This window comes from Trichechus manatus, unplaced genomic scaffold (assembly GCF_000243295.1).
Source record: "Trichechus manatus latirostris isolate Lorelei unplaced genomic scaffold, TriManLat1.0 scaffold00009, whole genome shotgun sequence".
Lineage (NCBI taxonomy): Eukaryota > Metazoa > Chordata > Mammalia > Sirenia > Trichechidae > Trichechus > Trichechus manatus.
In genome coordinates, this window is record NW_004443945.1 from 6,118,705 (window position 1) to 6,140,968 (window position 22,264).

A 22,264-nucleotide genomic window follows, 5' to 3' on the forward strand; every position below is an offset into this window, starting at 1 on the left:
AAAGTTAAAAACACTATATGAAAATTTCCAAAGTTTATTGTAGAATATTAACACTAAGAAGCCTAAAAAGTAAATGCATGATACATTTTGTTTTTTTTTCCTAGGTTCAGATGATTAATATAGGACATCTTTTTTTTTTCTGTACATCTTAGTAATGTTTATATTTCTAAATATTATGCTGTATTTAGAAGCAGCATATGTACTTTTAAGTTAGCAAAGTTGACCTTACCTGGGAGTGGAACACTTTAGCAGAACTATAGAAAGTTCCCTTGAAGTTCCATTTTGTCTGCCATGCGTGATCTTGTCATGGCTAGATTCTACTTCTCCTATTAGGCCTTGAATCTTCCATACAGAGCAGTAAATCTAGTTTTAAACAACTAAAGCTCACCTGATTAGTAGTATCATTAAGCACCTAACATGCCTTATCATTCATGAGCGTTTAACACTCACCTGAGTTTTGCACCGGGTCATGATGTTCCATGTGCACACAGGGAGCACCCTTTGGTGATCCAGACTCAGAGATTCCTTACTGAAGGATTTGGGTCAATACAGTGTCTTTCCCTGAGGGTCTGTAAGAGACCCAGTTCAACTCCTACTTGGTTATGATCCAATGCTAGATACATTAACCTCTTTAAAAACAGTGGAAGAATCACAGAGCCTATCTACAATGTTTGCAGTTCAAGAGAAGGGGCCCTCCAAATCTCTAAACACTCTTAATTTTTGCTTCCCTCTGGAATAGATTTACAACATGAAACCTAAGAAACATAGGCCGCTGACTGATTTGTATTGTTAAAAGGACAGGACATTGCCTCTATGAGGAGTCCCCAGGTGGTACAAATGGTTAATGTGCTCGGCTGCTGACCGAAAGATTGGAGGTCCAAGTCCACCCAAAGACACTGTGGAAGAAAGGCCTGGTGATCTACCTCAGAAAAATCATCCGTTAAAAACCTTATGGAGCACAGTTCTACTCTGACACACATGGGGTCATCACGAGTGAGAGTCGACTCGACTGCAGCTAGTTTTTGCCTCTATGAAACTAGCATAAACTACCATGTGCTCGGGCAGTCTGAGATGAGTAAAGACTAAAACAAGGGGAAAGACGTGGTTTCCAATGAAATCAAGATGCAAGCGGTATCAAGCATCATTCTGGATTCAGCAGAAAACTGAATTAGTGAAAACAACTTTGAGAGATTCTTCTGAGTAACAGAAGAAAAGATAGGGAAAAAAATTGCTAAGAAGGAGAGTGTAGCTATGTTGGACAGATTTCAGAGATCGAATGTATGAACTCACAAAAAAATGATAGAGAAGATGGAAGAGAAGAAGAAATTAAATAAATTTTACAAGACATCTTTGCTTTAATAAATGCTTTTGTGAAAAATTCAAAACTATCACTAAACGTACGTCAGTTGTTAGATGTGTTACATTCTGTTTTCAAAAAGGAGAAAAAGTAGGAAATGGCATCTTAGATTTTAGGAAATGAAGAAACTTAAAAAAAAATAAGTTTTGAGATATGGAAATTAATATATTAAGAAAAGACATTTAGAGCGAAAACTATGAACACTTGTTGTTATGTGCTGTCGAGTTGGTTCTGACTCATAGCAACACTATGTACAACAGAACAAAATACTGCCTAGTCCTGTACAATCCTTACAATCGTTGCTATGCTTGAGTCCATTATTGCAGCCACTGTGTCAATCCATTTTGTTGAGTCTTTCTCTTTTTCACTGACCCTTCACTTTACCAAGGATAATGTCCTTCTCCAGGGACTGGTCCCTCCTGATAACCTGTCCAAAGTATGTGAGACAAAATCTCACCACCCTAGCTTCTAAGGAGCACTCTGGTTATATGTCTTCCAAGACAGATTTGTTCATTCTTCTGGAAGTCCATGGTATATTCAATATTCTTCGCCAACACCATAATTCAAAGGCATCAATTCTTCTTCAGTCTTCCTTATTCATTGTCCAGGTTTTGCACGCATATGAGATGATTGAAAATACCGTGGGTTGGGTCAGGCGCACCTTAGTCCTCAAGGTGACATATTTGCTTTTTAACACTTTAAACAGGTCTTTTGCAATAGATTTACCCAATGCAATACTTTGTTTGATTTCTTTACTGCTGCTTCTATGGGTGTTGATTGTGGAGCTAAGTAAAATGAAATTTTTGATAACTTCAATATTAGAAATTTTAAAACATTCTCCTAAAGCAATTGTTGATCAAAGAGGAAATGAAAAATATAATTACCGTATTTTACGCAAATAACGTGTGCCTTCTGCGTTTGTTTGCCAGCCGTGTCCTCCTCATGAGAAGCTCTCTCACAAGCACTGCCATGCCAATCCTCTTCCACATACTGCTGTTAAAAAAAAAAAAAAATTAGTATAGTGCACATAGGAAAATACCTCGGGGGATGTGGCCAGCAAACAAATGCAGAATGTGTGTGTTATTTGCTTAAAAATATGGTACGCACTATGTAAAGAATAACAAAAATGAGACTGTTTACTTCAAAAGTTATGATATATTGAGGGGTAAACCTATAAACTCAAGTATTTTCGGTATATATAAACATTTGATATATTTAGTAAGAGGTATTAGAACAATTTGTTGACTATTTAAACCCCAAACCTGCTGCTGTCGAGTTGATTCTGACTCATAGCGACCTTATAGGACAGGGTAGAACTGCCCCATAGGGTTTCCACGGCTGTAATCTTTATGGAAGCAGACTGCAACATCTTTGTCCTATGGTGGTGGGTTCAAACTACCGACCTTTCAGTTAGCAGCTGAGCACTTAACCACTGTACCACCAGGACTCCTTGGTTAACTAGTTAGAGAAAGTTAATTTAAATCTTTACCATATGCCAAAATAAATTCCAGATGGATTGAAGAGTTAAATAAAAGTTAAACCATAAAAATATTAAAAAAGATCATAAAAGTAAATTTTTCTCAAATTTCTGGATGGAGAAGTTTAAAATGAATGAAAAGTGGAAGATAGTTAATGAATTTAACTACATAGATGGGTTAAACTGTATACTTGTTGAAAAACATTTAAATGAAAAATTAAAGTAAAATAACATATAATACAAATTATGTTAAAATACTGTTTTATAAGCCCATAAAATGAAACGAGACTAAACAGGCACATCAGCCCAGGGCAAGGACTGGAAGGCAGGAGGGGACAGGAAAGCTGGTAATAAGGAACCCAAGGTTGAGAAGAGAAAGTGTTGACATGTTGTGGGGTTGGTAACCAATGTCACAAAACAATATGTGTACTAACTGTTTAATGAGAAACTAGTTTGTTCTGTAAACCTTCATCTAAAGTACAATAAAAAAAAATACCGTCTTAGTCTGGGTTCTCTAGAGGTGCAAAACCAGTGAAACATGTATAGATATACATACAGAGAGAAACTTTTTGCTATTATTATTATTTTTTTGTGGTAAGTATATATATACGTTACAAAATATTTGCCATTTCAACATTTTTTACATGTACAGTTCAGTGACATTAATTACATTCATTATGTTGTGCAACCATGACCACTATCCATTTCCAAATTTTTCCATCACCCTTAACGAACTTGCTTCAAGGAAGTGGCTCACACAATTATGAGGAAATGGCTTACATAATTGTGGGGACGGGCAAGTCCCAAATCTATGGGTCAGGCAACAGGCTGAGGATCTCAGCTGGCTCATGTGGCTGCAGAGTCTAAGAACCCAAAATCTGCAGGTCAGGTGGCAGGCTAGAGGCCTCTGCCGGCTGACGTGGTTCCAAGGGCTGACCCAAAATCTGTAGGTTAGATGGCAGGCCAGAGACTTCTGCAGCTTATGTCCCAAGAACTGGAGGTCAGGCGAGGAGAAGAGTGCAGGGACAGCGAGCTTTGCCGGAACATCCACTTATATACTGGAAGCAGGCCACGTCCCCAAGGAAACTCCCCTTTCAACTGATTGGCTGCTCACATCAGATCACAAAATGGAAAGTGATTACATAGTGTCTGCCAAACCACTGGGAATCATAGCCTAGCCAAGTTGATACATAACATTAACCATTACCCATACTTTATAAAGGACTTTGCAAATAGACAAGAAAAATTAAAGACAGTAGATACATAGGTAAGGAAAATAATTTACTGCTGTGAAAAGAAAGCAAATGACTGTTTAACAATCACATGGGAAGATTTAACCTCACTTGCAATCAGTACATGTAAATTCAAGCAATGATCAAATAACATTTCCCCTGTGTTGTTGTCGTTAGGTGCTGTACAGTTGGTTCCAACTCATAGTGACCTTGTGTAGAACAGAACAAAACACTGCCCAGTACTATACCATCCTCACAACTGTTGCTACATTTGATCCCATTGTTGCAGCCACTGTGTCAATCCATCTCATTGAGGGTCTTCCTCTTTTTCACTGACCCTTTACTTTACCAAACATGATGTCTTTCTCCAGGGATTGGTCCCTCCTGATAACATGTCCAAAGTATGTAAGACAAAGTCTCGCCATCCTCGCTTTTAAGGAGCATTTTGGCTGTACTTCTTCCAAGACAGATTTGTTTGTTCTCCTGGTGGTCTGTAGTATATTCAATATTCTTCACCAACGCTATAATTCAGATGCATCAATTCTTCATCATTCTTCCTTATTCATTGTCCAGCTTTCACATGCATATTTTCCCCCATAGCATTACTTAAAAAAAAAAAGGAAATGTGTGAAAACTCAGTGATGACGATTGCTATGGGTGACTCCAGGCTTTTATGCTGCTGTTGAGTATTATTAAGTACAGTGCCCTTGAAAAGCAGTTTTGCAACATGTATTTAGAGCCACAAAAACTGACCTAGCAAATGCCTTTTCTGAGAATTTCTAAGCACAGAAAATGCTTTATGCAAAAATACATTGATCCTATCATTATTTATAATACTTGAAAACAGCAACAACAGCAAAAAAAAAAAAAAAAAAAAAATCCAAATATTAAACCATAAGGAAATGGCTAAGTAAGTATGAGATTTCTAGGATGGAATACTATAAGTCTTTATTATGTTTGTACTTTTGAAATAACATGGGAAATGCTAATACATCCTTAAGTTAAAAGTCACAAAATCATACAGCTTGTTTCCAATTTTGTTCATATGTGGACAGGAAGAAGAAAGATTGGGACAAACCCTAGAATGTTAACAGTGGCTATGTTTGGGTTGTGGAATTATGGATGTTTTAATATTTCCTTTTAAATGTATTTTCCAGGTTTTCTACAAATGAGCATATAATACTTTGATCATTAAAACATGATAAATATTCTTTCTAAATAGTGATGAATGAACACCGAGGGAGGGTGACTAACATTCTAGGATGTTTTGAAGATTGGGACAACTTTAATAAATAGTTCAAATACTTGGGGAATGGATAGCCAAGGTTCAACACTCATTTAATAGTGCCCACTTCTTTCTGCTTCTAATCAGGATTTACCTTCTTGTTTTTCTTTGAAGAGCTTCATTATGACATGGAAGATCTTATATTTCCATTTTTCTTCTACAGTGAAATTCTGGGTTCCCAGAAAGGATCCTGAGCAGCAAGATGTTGTTAAATTATTTTCTAGGTCCCTCATTTAGAGACTGTAATGTATGTTTTCCATTTAAGAAGAGTTAAACTAAAAATGCTACTCTGAAGGAGCAACCTTCATTACCTGGATAAATGAGTCATCATTGTATATTTTATCCATCTAACAGATGCTTCCTTTGCCAGATGAAAACATACATGGTTAAAACTGAGATTTAAGGAAACAGGTTGAGATCAATGTTGTTTCATTCAAAAAATTGTTTTTCCTTGAAAAATCTATTTTGTTTTAACAATGATGGGCAATACTATATACCAGAGCTATTGCTTTTTAAATTTATGAATAAATTTGGATTACAGGAACTAGTTTAGAACTATATCAGAAAGTATATAAATGCTGTTCAGTTCTCTATTTTAACCAGTTGATTGCATCCCATAAAACCATTATTTTTATTCTGTTGACATTTTATGGATATGTACTTTATTGAAATTTTCTTGTTTATGTTAGATGATCTTCCTCATTCTTTGCATAAGGTTGAATTTTCGTCAGAACATCACACATACCTGTTTATCTTTCTTTGTGCCGGGGGTACGTTTCTTTAGAGACTGCAGGCTTAGGGCCCAGTGTCACTCTGAATGTGATTCCTGTCAGACTGCAGTGAGCACAGGTAATGGATATTGTCATAAATGACATTTGGTTCTTTAGAATCTGTCGGAATGGGCTGGGTAAATTATGGCCCTTGGAAGGAGCACAATACTGCATTGTATCGGGGGAACACACTTTTAAGGAATTCCTGAGCTGGTATTTATTACAACCTGCCACATCATTTCCATTTTCTGCGTTTCATTAAATTTACCGTCTGGGTGTAATCACAAGAGTGAAATGAGAAATGTAATGTAAAATGTCTCCTTAAACCCACCTAAACAAAAATGAACCCAACATTTCATTCCGTCAACACAAGTTGGGCACTTACTACACAGCAAGACTCAAGGATAAAATGAGTAAGTAACAAGACAGTTTCTGTTTTCAACCAGCTCACAGCCTAGCAGGGAGACCAGTGGACAAAACAAGTCCTAATATGATGCTACAGTAGAGGTGTTGAGAGAGAGTATAGAAGTAGATGGGAAGGTTCACTTCATGGGGGTCATGGACTTAGTCATGGGTGTTTACAAATTAGGTACTGACTGTGGTGGGGAGAGACCGTGACTCACAGCTTCTAAGTGCGATTGGAATTCAGGAGCTGGTGCTAAGTTAATTGTCGTTTGGCATTTTTGTGGCATGGACATATTATATGGGTGGAATTTAATGTCATTTTAACTCACTGGAGAAAGTTCGTGGGCCTAGAGGCTTGGAAAACCACCTCGCTCTGCAATATGTTACATTTTAGTGCAAATCTTTCAAATGATTGTGCCATACTCTCTAAGCGTTGTCTGATGTAAGCTTTCTCACTGTCTAGAGAACATGGTGTTGATTAAATTTACAGGGGGATGACTTTATTTAACAATCTCCTCTAGTTTGCTGATAGCACTCATACTTCGTAAAACAGGGTACACAATCCTGAATTTCAGAGGAGTCAAAAATTATTAATTTTGACGTCTATTTTGAACACTCTATATCATTGATTTGGCTTAGTGCCCGGTAAAAGCAGGGAAGTGACTTGGACATCAACCACAAATGGCCCAGGGGCCCATCCCTCCCCGCTGAATAGACATCTGGAATGGTATATAGATGTTGCAGATGGACATTTAATTAAAGGCTGGTATTCAGACCAGAGGGAAGTGTGGTGAGCCTCTCAGCATAAAGGGAATAGTGAGTCTCAGAAATAAAAATTGTTAATTTTTTTTTTGTTTTATAATGATACTTTACAGCTTGAATCATTTTAACTATAAAATATGGACTGTGAACTCATAACGGCATTAAGTCCAGATAGTAATCTTTATGGAAACAATTTATGATGCATCTGTGTGGGGAAAAGGTTTCAACATATATTTTGAAAATTGCAAAAAATTATTCTCTCTGGAGTCTTTGGAGTCTGAGTGAGTATAGCAATTGTAACGATTTTATTGAGTCATTTATTATGTTAATCCAGATTTGTAGACATTATTCCTTAGTCAATGACACTGGCAGTAACATTCTGTTAATATTTTTTGTTTTTTTTTTTTAAATTTCGTCCTCAAACTGTCACCAAGTTGACGTTGGCATAACTAAGGCAGAGCTACAAAAACCAGAGTTGGGAGTCCAGGTCTCCTGTCTCGGAGCTGTTTATGTAGGAGTTCTTTGGCCAAATAACTGTAACTATTTACCACTGAAGCCCCTGCATGCCAGATTTGTAATGAGCTGCCTCTAATCACACCTGTCAACTCAGGTACGGATGTAGCCATTTCTGGAAGGGAAGGTGCTCAGCCAGATAGCCTCCTGGGTTGCAGATATGGACACCAAGGCAAAGGGGAATTAGAACATTTGCGCTCCACGCCATGCAAGCACAAGCTATGCTGTAGCTAAGGAGAAATGAGTCTGTTTTCCAGACCTCAAGGAGCCCTGGTGGCACAGTGGTTAAGTGCTTGTCTTCTAACTGAAAGGTTGGCGGTTCAAACCCACCAACCTCTCCACAGGAGAAAGATACGGCAATCTGCTTTCATAAAGATTACTGCCTTGGAAATCCTATGGGGCAGTTCTACTCTGTCATATAGGGTTGCTATGAGTAGAAATCCACTGCAACTGGTTCCAGACCTCAGAGGGCATCAGGTCCAGCCTGCCCTCTAGGGGTCGCTCTCACTTTGGGAATGGTGGCTACAGATGGTGGAAGCATCTTTTCTCTGGCACCTCTTCTGTTAGGAGGGAGGGGAAAGGACCTCATGGCTGATATCCATCTCAGATATGAGGTCAGAAGTGGAGAGCCAGAACTCCCAGTACTGTTTTTTGTTTTAATTCTGATCTGATTATGCTATTATCTGAGCCTTAGAGTTAGCATATATAATTATATTAGGTCATCTAATGGACAGTCAAACTTTATGGGACACCTTTCTACACAAATGTTACAGAATAGGAGTTTTTATTTTTTAAATCATATCTAATTCTAAACAAGATTTGAAGGCAGCTTATAAGGATACAGAATATCTGATATAATAAATCTGAAAATTTGATAATAAACCAGAAGTAGATTACAAAGAAAAGACAAGGGTAAAGACATATAATGAAATCAGGAAGAAAAATAAATTTAAAATGTACACCACATAGCTTTACATAGTTACTACAGGACAGTACCAAAAACCGTTGCCGTCAAGCAGATTCCTACTCATAGTGACCCTGTAGGACAGAGTAGAACTGCCCCACAGGGTTTCCAGGAGCCACTGGTGGAGTCAAACTGCCTACCTTTTGGTTAGCAGCCGAGTTCTTAACCACTGTCCCACCAGGGCTCCCCTGCAGGACAGTAGGGGGCACAAATTTGATTCTGAGCTTTCTAGCAGCCATTTTGGAGAGAGAAACTCAATTAGTTACATAATTCACAGTGTTCAAAAAAAGTTTTTTTCCTCAGGAGCAACATACTATTCCTTATGTTAAGATGGAAAAGGTTTACTAATTTTAATAAGAAAGTAGCCTTTAATCCACAAAGATCAGGGCATTTGACATTAAAAAAGACACATTTCACCTGGGCTTCCTTGACATTGGTTACTACATTCATATCTTGAATTTTAAGCTCCAGAAGCTTCTCCCATTTAGGATCTTCTTGTAAGCATTTAAAAGGACATTTTGGGGGTCAGTGGGAGATTTGTAATGAACTAAAATATATGTATGTTTTTGATATTTCAATAACCTAAAAGTTTATTTATTTATTTTTTATATTGATCAGTTTTAGCCAAGCCAGCCACCATGAGGATAGAACACTTAGTAAACTAAACCAGGTTTGGGTTATACGTAATCTGCTAGTGACAAGAGGGGAGGTCCCATCATTAAGACACAAAGTAGGGTTTTAAAGAGTGCTTGTCTAGAAAGAGGATACCAATAAAGTTTAAAAGTATCTTTGTACCTTTTACTCTGGTAGAATTACATAGGCAGATAGGATCTGGGAAAGCTATGCTTACCATGAAAACAAGGGAGAAATAATTCCTTTTAAGTTAATCTACATAATCACTCTAAGGACAGGTAGAAGCAAATTTGAGTAAACTAACATACTCTATATTGCTAAGACACAAATTAGCAACACTGGTAACATTTCCCTCAGGTTTATCCAATATACAGTCCTGTATAATACGATTGTATTCATAAACAGAGGGAAGAAGTCCTTCCATTGCTTAGCAACCCCTGCTGGATTATATTGGATTATATCGGACTCCCCATTAAGTCCTCCCAAATGATTAGCTGCTCCATGGGGTATATAGAATATATAATGACTAGTCATATTAAAAAATTAGACTGTATGTCAAACAGAATAAAATATTAGACATTTTTAAAAGGAGTTTAAGATAAGACGTGGGACTTTGGATCAAGATGGTGGCTGAGAATTTTGCATCCACTTCACCACATATTGCCAATCTCATGAAATGGCCCTAAAAATGGTGAAGAGCAAAAAGTCTATAATAGTCCTGGAAAAGAAGAAAAAGTTGTTCCAATGAACAGGAAATTGAGCGGAATTTCTAAAAGATAAAAAGTAAGTAGTTTATATCTGTGGAGATGTAAGACTGTAGGAAACCATTGCCCAAACTATATTCAGAAGAAATTCTGTGGTAGGACTCATTCTGAGGAAGTTCCAAGGCCAGAGTCAGCAGATACAAGGAGGTGGGAGGATAGAAAGTGAGGCTGTGAGTGGTGTAAAACAATGGAATTTTCTCCTAGGTAGCAATAAATGGGACACTGGTCCAGAGAATCAGGCTCATGCTCCAGGCAGCCAGTAACCTTTATGAGAGAAAAGGAACCCCCAATCCAGAAGATACACTACCAACATATTCCACTACACCACACATCCTTCCTCTTCCCCAGAACCACCTGAGGCAGGCTGTAGTAAACAGTGTCAGCATCCACTTATAAGTGAATTAATCAGAATTCTTAAGTAGAAGGAAGAGCGAGCAACCAAGACCTAACATCATGGAAGAGGAATGAATACCAAACATAATAGAAGAATTAACACCCAGAGAAACAGAGCTAATAAACAGAAGGACATTTTAAAAGGATAGTTAATTTCTATCCTTAGGTAATGTTAAAGAAGTTTAAAATTAAAGAAACTATATATTATGGACAGGAAATAGGTATCTTGGACATTAAATTTTTGATTTAAAATAATAGATTGAGGAGAAGAATGGAAATAACTATAGGTCATGTTAGTACACTGGACAATCCAGTCAAGAGATTCTTTCAGAACACAGTGTAGAAGGACATAGGTATGGAAAATGTGGGGAAAAATAGAAAGTTCTAAGATACGTCTAAGAGTAGAAGGAGAGAGCAAAGGGAATGGAGTGAAGACTACAAACAAAAAACAATTGAAAAAAAACCTCCCAGACTGGGAGAAAGACAAATCTTCATATGAAAAGGATCCATAGAGTATCAACTGGATAAAACACACAAATTTATACTCATCTAGACACCTTGTGTTAACATCTAAGAACTGAAAGTATTCAGGGGAGAAAATCCAGAAAACATCTCTATGACAGTAGGATTGGCAACAGACTTCCCATTAGCAATACTATAGATTAGAAGACAGTGGTACTATAAAGACCTGGTGAAAATGAATTTTAATCTAGAATACTGAACCCACTTAAACTGGCAGTGTTTTTCAAATGTAAATGCTAAATAGAAATACCTTAGCACATCAAGATTACTACACAAGGCCCTCTCTGAAACAATTAATCCAGGGTATACCTAGACTAAAAATCCAAGAAAGAGGAAAACATGACCTAAGAAACAGGGATGAGCAAAGAAACCAGCAACCCTGGAGTTAAGACTAATCTTAAATGTAAAAAAAAAAAAAAAAAAAAATTGAGTTGGCAATCCAGTCATACAGTTTAAATTCAAAATGTACAGGGATATTTAATAATAAAAAAATTTCTCACCCACTTTGTCCAGTCAGTAGATCCTCTTCTCAGAAGGAGCCAATGTTATCAGTTCTTGGATCTCTTTTTAGAGATATTTTATGCATACACAAGCTCTTTGTGTGTTCATGCATGTATACCACTTCCATTTTTAAAATTAGGTGGTAATAACCATTAGATGGTAATAACCATATTTCGAACCTTCTGAAATTATTATTTTTAAATGGACAGTGTGAAATAAATATTTTTTTAAGGTTCTGTTTCTTTTGTTTGTTTGGGGGCAAGTATAAAGACAACTAATTACCCTAGACATAGAGAAGAAATTTAAGTGTGTGTTTTAAGAATGAAATAAGAGCTATTACTTCTGGTCCACTAGAGAAAATAAAATAAAATGGAATAAAGAAAATATAATCATTCCAGCAAAATTCAGGATAGAAAAACAAGAAATAATATAAAAGCATGAAAACAAAATGGCAGAAAAAATTTAAATATCAAAAAATACATTAAATGTATGAGTAAAATGCCTTTGTGAAAAATTAAAGATTTTACTCAAGGGGAAGATTAGTCCAAAGGACTAATGGACCACAACTACCACAGCCTCCACCAGACTGAGTCCAGCACAACTAGATGATGCCCCGCTACCACCACCTACTGGTCTGACAGGGGTCACAATATAGGGTCTAAGACAGAGCTGGAGAAAATTGTAGAACAAAATTCTAACTCACAAAAAAAGACCAGACTTACTGGTCTGACAGATCCTGGAGGAACCCCAAGAGTATGGCCCCTAGACACCCTTTTAACTCACTACTGAAGTCACTCCTGAGGTTCATATTCACCCTTCAGCCAAAGATTAGACAGGCCAATGAAACAAAACGAGACAAATGGGCATACCAGCCCAGAGACAAGGATGAGAAGGCAGGAGGGGACAGGAAAGCTGGTAACAGGGAACCCAAGGTCGAGAAGGGAAGAGTGTTGACATGTCGTGGGGTTGGCAACCAATGTCACAAAACAATATGTGTATTAATTGTTTAATGAGAAACTAATCTGCTCTGTAAACCTTCATCTAAAGTACAAAAGAAAAAAATATGAATGTTTAGGCAACATATAGTATATTGCTGCTTGTAATAGTGTTTAATGAGAATAAAAGAAATTAAAAAAACAAAAAAAAAATTTCTGAAATGTGTTTAAAAAACAATAGCTAAATGCTTTTTATAAGGGAATACATAAAATTAAATCATGCAGAATGGTTTAAAATAAATGCATGGTAAAACATGTGTCTTAGTCATCTAGTGCTGCTGTAACAGAAATACCACAAGTGGATGGTTTTAACGAAGAGTTTATTTCCTCACAGTCAAAGTAGGCTAAAAGTCCAAATTCAGGGCATCAGCTCCAGGGGAAGGCTTTTTCTCTCTGTCGGCCTTCTTCTCTTCGGTGTTCCCCCGGACTGGACTAGGAGCTTCTCTGTGTAGGGACCCCGGTCCAAAGGATGCGCTCTTCTCCCAGCACTGCTTTCTTGAGGGTATGAGGTCCCCCTGTCTCTCTGCTCACTTCTGTCTTTTATATCTCAAGATATTGCCTCAGGACACAATCCAGTCTTGTAGATCCAGTCCTGTCTTACTAACACAACTGCCACCCATCCTCCCTCATTAACATCATAGAGGCTGGATTTACAACATATAGGAAAATCACACAGTACCAGGAATCATGGCCCAGCCAAACTGATATAATTCAATCCATGACATTCTGCCCTTTGGCCCCCAAAAGTCACATCCTTGCAACATGCAAAACATATTCACTCCATCATATCACAGCCAGTCTTAACTCTAAGTCCAAAATCCAGAAATTGCTCTTCATCTGTGAAATCTAGAATACAAGTTATCTGTTTCCAAAGGTACAATGGCAGAACAGGCACAAGCTAGACATTTGCATTACAAATGGTAGAAATTGCAGGGAAAGAAGGCATAAGAGGCACCAAGCAAGTTAGCAGAACACATTACATTAGCCCTCAAGGCTTTGAAAATAATCTGTTCTCTGAGACAATTTACACAATGGCCCTGCCCTCCAGACTCTAGGTATTGGCCATAGTCTCTGGATTTTGAGTGGAGGCCCCTTGGCACTGGGCTTGAGCTCCGCCTTCCAGGCCCACTGGGGCAGCAACTCTGCTCCCTTGGCTTTAGGCGCACCATTCTCCTAGTCCATCGGAGTGACAACTCCACCCTTAGAAACACCAGAGGCCATGGCTCCACCCTTTGAAACCCCTGAGGTCATGGCCGTACCTTTTGAGACTGAGGCAGCTCGGCTTCTTGTGTTCTTAGTCTCTTCAGCTTCTGCTTCCTGTGACCTCTCGGCCCTCGGGCCTCACGCCCACATCTGCCCTGCTGGGGCAAGTGTTCCAAAGCTCTGTATAGCTCCGCCAATAAGTGCACACGGGCACTCAGCTCTCTCGCTCCGTGGGTCGCTTCGTGGGTAGGCTCCAGTGCAGCCTCACACTGGTCTTCTGGTTCTCCTGCTGTTGGTTCTCTGCCACTGTCGCTTCTCTGCCACCGCAGGTTCTCTCCTGTTGCAGGCTCTCTGCCGCTGTTGGTCCTTTGTTGCTGCCACTGCTGTATCCATTGACAGTTTCAAAACCGCTTCCACATTTTAGGTATCTGTTAGAGCAGCACCCCACTCTCTTAGTACCAAATTCTGTCTTGGTCATCTAGTGCTGCTGTAACAGAAATACCACAAGTGGATGGTTTTAATGAAGAGAAGTTTATTTCCTTACAGTCAAAGTAGGCTAAAAGTCCAAATTCAGGGCGTCAGCTCCAGGGGAAGGCTTGTAGATCCAGTCCTGCCTTACTAACACAGCTGCCACCCATCCTCCCTCATTAACATCATAGAGGCAGGATTTACAACATATGGGAAAATCACTCTGTACCAGGAATCATGGCCCAGCCAAACTGATATACACATTTTTTGGGGGACGTAATTCAATCCATGACAACATGGGTCACATGAATGTCAGCTAAAAGAAAAGATTATATAGCAATATTGTTGTTTTTGTTTTAATTTCTGTAAAGTCAGCTTCAACTCATGCTGACCTTTTGTATAATAGAATGAAACACTGCCCAGTCCTGTGCCATCTTCATGGTCGTTGGTATCTTTGAGTTTATTGTTGCGACTATTACGTCACTCCATCTCATTGAGGGTTTCTCTCATTTTCGCTAACCCTGTACTTTACCAAACATAATGTCCTTTTCTAGCAATTGGCTTTCCTGATCACATGTCCAAAGTAAGTGAGCTGAAGTCTTGCCATCCTAGCTTCTGATTGTATTTCTTCTAAGATGGATTTTTTTGTTCTTCTGGCAGTCCATAGTGTATTCAGTATTCTTCTTCAACACCACAATTCAAATGCATCAATATTATATACTATTAATAGCAATATTAATATTAGATAAGTAGAATTTAAAGTCAAATATTAAAAACATTAAATTGGACAAAAGAGAGTATTTTGCACTGATAAATAGCTAACAAAAAAACTTCTATGCATTTAACAACATAGCTATGAGATGTATAGAGAAAAACAGATAGAAATATAAGGAGAAACTGGCGGGACAAAAATTATAATAGGAGACTTTAGCCCACCCTTCCCCAAAAATCAACAAATAAAATGACAAAATATGGGCAAGGATATGGAAAATTTAAATAATACAATTAAAACAACCTAGACCTAGTAGAGTTATATAGTACTTTGTACTCCAAAGGGAACATATGTTCTTTTTAAATACCAATGGAACAATTAAAAAATTGATTGGGTATTAATACACAAAGAAAATCTCAATAAATTCCAAAAATTTGCAATCATAAGGTTTATTTTCTTTGACCTCAATGCAATAGAATTATAAATTTGCCACAAAGAAATAATCAAAACCAAACTGAATCTGTTTAGAATTTTTAAAACACCCTTTTTAGGTTGCAGAAGAATCAAAACTGAAATTACTGATTACTTGGAAATGAAAGATATGAGAGAGCTACGTATCAAAACTTCTAGAAATTTGCCAAAGCAATACTCAGAGGGAACTTAAAGGCTTTTGTCTTAAAGGCAAGGAAGATTGAAAATAAATTAACATTTTCTTTCAACTCAAAAAGCGTAAGGGAAGAGCAAAATAACACAAAGGGAAGAAAAGATAAGAGCAAAAATGAGGAAATAGAAGAATAAAAACTAACAAACAACAGTAGAGTTTATAAATATAAATAAAAGCTCTTCATTGGAGAAAACCACTAAAACAGACCTTTGTCAAATCCAGTTAAGAGAAAAGAAGACTCAAATAAATATCAGAAATAAGAAATTTGATGGAACCGCAGACATAAAAAGGATTATAAATCAGGAGCATTTACTATGTATGTATAATGTTATAGCAAAATTGAAAAATTAGATGCAATGGATGATTTTAAAAGGAAAGCATAAATTCCTAAAATAAATAGTAGAAAACCTGAACAGACAATATCCATAGAAGAAATCAAACGGCAACCAGCTATCAATACCTTAAAGAAACTACAGGCGAAGATAGTTTTGCATGCGAATTCTAGCAACCATTCAAGGATCACATATTTCCTATGTTATATAAACTGTTTTAAAAAACCCAAAACCAGAAGCCAGCACAACTTGTACAAGGAAATGTCATAGAAGCTCCATAGACACATCCAAACTCCCTGAGGGACCGAACTGTTGGGCAGAGGGCTGTGGGGACCATGGTCTTGGGGAACATCTAGCTCAATTGGCGTAACACAGTTTATAAGGAAAATGTTTACATTCTACCTTGGTGAGTAGTGTCTGGGGTCTTAAAAGCCTCTGAGCAGCCATCTAAGATACTCCACTGGTCTCACCTCTTTGGGAGCAAGAGAGAATGAAGAAAACAAGATACAAGGGAAAGGTTAGTCCAAAGGACTAATGGACCCACAACTACCACAGCCTCCACCAGACTGAGTCCATTACAACTAGATGGTGCCCAGCTACCACCACTGACTGCTCTGACAGGGATTGCAACAGAGGATCCTGGACAGAGCTGGAGAAAAATGTAGAACAAAATTCCAACTCACAAAAAAGAACCAGACTTACTGGCCTGATGGAGACTGGAGAAACCTTGAGAGTATGGCCCCTGGACATCCTTTTAGCTCAGTAATGAAGTCACTCCTAAGGTTCACCGTTTAGCTAAAGATTAGACAGCTCCATAAAACAAAATGGACTAATGGGGCACGACAGTCCAGAGACAAGGACTAGAAGGCAGGAGGGGACAGGAAAGCTAGTAATAGGGAACTCAAGGTTGAGAAGGGACAGTATTGACATGTCGTGGGGTTGTTAACCATTGCCATAAAACAATATGTGTACTAACTGTTTAATGAGAAACTATTTGTTCTGTAAACCTTCATCTAAAGTACAATAAAAGAAAAAAAATTTGCTCAAAAAAACAAAACAAAAACCAAACCTGTTGCTGTTGAGTCGATTCCAACTCATAGTGACCCTATAGGACAGAGTAGAACTGCCCTGTAGGGTTTCCAAGGAGTGGCTGGTGGATTCGAACTGCTCACCTTTTGGCTAGCAGCCAAGCTCTTAACCACGGTGCCACCAGGGCTCCATAAACTGCTTTAGAGCATAGAAAGAGATAGAAAGATTTTTGAAAAAATTAGCATGACACTGATGCCAAAAACATCAAAGACAGAACAGAAAATAAAAATTATATTCCAGTCACATGAACCAGATGGCAAAATCCTAAATAAAATATTAACAAATGGAATCGAGCAGGTTTGATTGTTTATTCTTAAGAATAATACATCATAACTAAAAATGATTTTCCTAGGAATGAAAGAATATTTTAACATATTAGAAATTCAGTCATTAACAGATTGTACAATTATCTTAATAGATAACATGAAGACGTGATAAAATTAATGGAATATTAATTTAAGATATTTAACACACTAGGACTGTATGGAAATTTCTTGACTTAGTGAATATTATCAACCAGCTTCATACTCCATGTTGAAACATTAAAAACTTTCCATTGAAATAAGAAAGGGGAAAATAAAATCATGTAATATTATTAAAGATTGTACTGGAATACCTATACAATGCAATAGGAAAAGAAAAAAGAAATTAGATAGTATAAAGACTATAAAGGAAGAGGAAAAATTAATTCTTTGAAGAAAGTATTATCAATCTAGAAAATTTAAGAATATCAAGTCAGAACTATTGGAACTAAAAGATAGATTAGCAAGGTAGATATAAATCTGAATATAAATTTGGATATATTAACTCTATGCTTTGCAAATAGAAAATATATCATCTTTTTAGAGACCCATGGGAAAGCTCCAAAAGTTTGTCATGTATTATACTAATTAATAAGGAAAAATCAGTAAATTTTTCATTTTAGAAATACATACTACATTTTTATCACAATGCAACAAAACTAGACATATGTAGTAACTAAAGTAGAAATTAAGTAAATCCAACCATTTGCAAACTGAAATAAACCTCTCACATAAATCAATAATTACTGGATCAAAGAAGAAATAAAAACTGTAGTTATCTGAAAAATAATGAAAATGAAAAAAAAAAAAAGCCTTATGTTAAAACTCATGGGGCGTGGCCGCAGCTGTAAATAGAGAGAACATTATAGGAAAGAATGAAAAAAATAAACCAAGCATTAATTTTCAATTAACGGATTGTTAACAGGATTTTAGTGGTTGGCGCTTTCCTGCTTATGACTTTCTAAGGAATCCATGTAATGTAGAAAGAGTGTGCTTTTTTATTATATGAAGTAACCTGCGTTAATGAGGGTGGTGGTGGTTCAATGGAAGAATTCTCACCTTCCATGCGGAAGACCCAGGTTTGATTCCAGGCCAGTGCACCTCATGTGCAGCCACTACCCTTCTGTCAGTGGAGGACTGCATGTTTCTGTGATGTTGAACATAGCTTCGGTGGAGCTTCCAGACTAAGATGAAAGAAATGCCTGGTGATCTACTTCTGAAACTCAGCCAGTGAAAACCCTATGGATCACAATGGTCTGATCTGCACTCAATTATGGGGGTAGTGCAGGATGAGGTAGCATTTTGAGCTGTTGTGCTTGGGGTAGCCATGAGTTGGTGGCCAAATCAATGGCAGCTAACAACAACAATAATCTGCATTAATACAATGAGATAGAAAGTGCATAGAATGACACTTGGTTTAACTATTGCCACTAGGCAATATATGTTATAAACAAATGCAGCCTTCCTGGATGCCATTGTCATGGAAAGAGGGCAGGCTTTGAAGTCAAACCTAGGATGTGCCAGGTGCTTTACCAAGTGATTTTCATATAATATTTTCTTTAATCTTCATAGCAACCCCATATCAATTAGTTGCTTAGACAATTAGTGCTGGCATAGTTGCTCAATGACGACATTAGAGATCCAGGCTCCCTTTCTTCTGCTCTGTACACTAAGTGTGTTGGTTTATTCCCTCATGGGTCCAAAATGACTGTTGCAGCTTCAGACACAACACTGGGATCCAAGGAAGAAAGAAGAAGATTAGCAAGATGGAAGTCTATGTTCCATTAATCAGGAGAGTGTGACCTGCACAGAGCACCCAGAGCAGATGTCCCCTTATGTCTTATTGGCCAGAACTGGTCACATGGCCTCTCAAACTGCAAGGGAAGATGGGAAAGTGGGAGCGAAATTGTTATGTTGAATTATGATCCACCAATTGGTGTTCTGTTAGCAAAAAAGAAAGAGGGAATGGATACTAGACAATAGTGGATAACTCTTTGCGTTCATCACAAATCCTATATTCGTTTTACTCATGAAATAGTTCAGATTGAGATAGGCTAAGTAATTGGACACAAATCTCCAGCTCTTGGGCGACAGAGTTAGTATATCAACTGAAGTCTATTTCATTTTTAAGTGTATGCTTCTCACCATTGTACAGTAAACCAGGGTTATAAACAATAAAGTCTATTTCTTTTTTAAGTGTTTGCTTCTCACTATTGTACAGTAAACCAGTGTTGTAAACAATACAACTCATGTTAGAAGTAATTTCTCATTTTTAAAAAGTGAAATAAAATTGGAAGAATTTCTTGCTTATCATCCCTACGGAATAAATAAATAATCTTGGTTATAAATTTTCTGGGGGAAAATAAAAGGACCAGAACTTTCTCATAGTTTATTTTTGGTTGGATACCAAGAAAATGCCCAGAACCAACAGAAGTGAGGGGCTATACTGGGTTTAAAGGGGGTCTCCCCAGACAGTGGGAGCCCTGGTGATACAGTGGTTAAGAGCTATGGATGCTAACCAAAAGTTTGGCAGTTTGAGTCTACCAGGCCCTCCTTGGAAACCCTATGGGGGCAGTTCTACTCTGTCCTATAGGGTCACTATGAGTCAGAATCGACTTGACGGCAATGGGATTCTTTTTTTTTTTTTGGCCCAGAAAATGAGGTCTAGGTGTAATGTGGAAATGATGTTATGTAAGGAAATGTCGGGCTGCCCTTCTTCTGGAGCCTCTGAAATCCCTAAACTAAGAGCCAGTCTGGCCTGAAGTGCTTAGGCCATTCCTGAGGTTTTCTGCTTCCCTGATCCTTCTTTTGCATCCTGTTCCTGCTTTCCTCTGATGCTCATCTTTCACTTCCTCTTTCTTCACTTGGAAAAAGTGTTGAAACAGCTTTTCGTTATTTGGCACCACCAGGCAGCGGTAGCGTCCTCACCTTGTATGGCTTCTGGCAGGAGAAATGGTTTCAGTAAGTTTTTCCATTTCCCATTCGTTAGATTTCCTGTCAGGTACCTGGCCAGATCTGTCCACAAGTGTAAGAGAAGGGTTGGAGGCTGATCCTCTCGTCATTTCAGAGCAGAAGTAGAGGAGACCCTGTCTCTCCGAGGACTTTCTCCAAGGTTAGCTTTTAAGTTTCCCCTGGGGGATAAGAAGATTTCTCTTTCCTTTTCAGAACAGGTTCACATGTCACAGAATTCAAGCCTTGTCCTTAAGCTGCTCACAGTTTTTGTTTACTTTTTGTCTACTTCATAAGAGTTAGTGTGACCCAGTTTCTTTTAAGTGAAGACAAACCTATGTCTCCGAAACATTCATTGTTCTCTGTGAGAAGGAAATAAAAGGCATGGTTTTGCTTGGCTGTTTAAGGATGGAGACGTGGCTCCTATTTCAGAACATGGGTCATTGTAGATGGAAGAAGGCAACTTGTGGTGGAGCAGCCATCAGATCTGACAGACCCAGACACCTGGCACTGGAGTGGCAGCTCTCAGTAAGGGTCTTCTGGAGTTTTCTTAGCATGGAAGGAAAACCTTGTATGACATTCGTTATATTTTACTCCACTTAAACAAAACACTTCTGTTTCCTTTCCATTCCTCACCTCCTCTCCTATGTCTGAGAATACAAAAGCAAGCTTATTCTCCTTCATTCTGAAGTGGGTAGCACATGAAAGATGGTCTGGTAATTTATTCAATGCCTGCTACAAGGGATCAATGGGGATAGCAATATTCCGCTCTGGGACAAAGAATTTGATTTGAAATAGCCCAAGCAATTAAGGTACTCTTTGTTTTCCAAAATAGCCAGGCAAGTAGGGGCTACACAGGCCGCATACCTATTGGACTAACTTCAGGAAGGGAGGGGACCTAATGCAGTCATGCATATTCATTGATGGGCTCAATCATAACTATGCATTAAGGTCCAAGTCATGCATATCCCTTGAGGTCCCAAGGACTAGGGGACCTAGGAACTTGGAGCACTCTCTTTTGGGGCCTCCTGAATCAGTGAGAATATCCAGGCATGGGAAAGGGAGTGAGGGAGTGGCAAGTCCCTGGGGACAGTTGAGCTCCTGCCCATCCCCAGCCCTCCTCCTCGCCCTTGGAACTCTCCCAGACCTTGCCAGATGTGGCTCTTCCCTTGTATCCTTTCTGGTTATAATAAATGGGTAACTGTAGATACAGGTAATAGTCTCCATGAGTTCTATGAATCATTCTAGCAAATTATTGAAGCCATGGGGGGCAGTGAGAACCAGTAGAGAGGCTGACATTTGCTTATTTGGCAGGAGCTGGAAAGACAGAGTCCTAACTTGTGGAGACCCAACTCTGAGTGGTTAGAGTGAGAAAGTGTCACATGAGTGGCTGGTGTCAGAATGATGAAGTGGGAAAGTGGGGATGTAAGTGATCTTCACATTTTGGAAATTAGCCTTATGTCAGCTATTATTCATAAATCTGCTCACAGGGTACTACAGTCTACTAGGGAAAGGACGGCATGTAAGTCAAAGTGGGTTATTGATTCCAGATTCGTTTATATCTTCATTGTCATCATGTATTAATCACCCACTGTGTACATGGTATGGTACTAGTTCTTGGAGGTATAAACAAGTATAAAACATGGTGGGATCTTTTGGCTTCATGTACCTAGGGGATAATTAATGGTTCATATTAACAGAAAATAAATAAAAGGAATCTATGTATGCTACAGAATTTCTGAAGAGGAGTGGCCTGGGGAGTAGACTTTGAAAGACAACTGGGCAGGCATTTTAGGGCAAGGAGTGATGCAAACAGGATTTTCAGGGAAGCAGACTCTGTGAGGAGTCTAGCATGCATGATGTTTATTTGGGAGTTCCTTTGGGATCAATACCCATGGAAGGTATGGAAGGAAGCAGGATGGGCAGAGGGAGAGGTTGAGCTCCAGTACATGCCCAAAGATGTTCTCAGCCC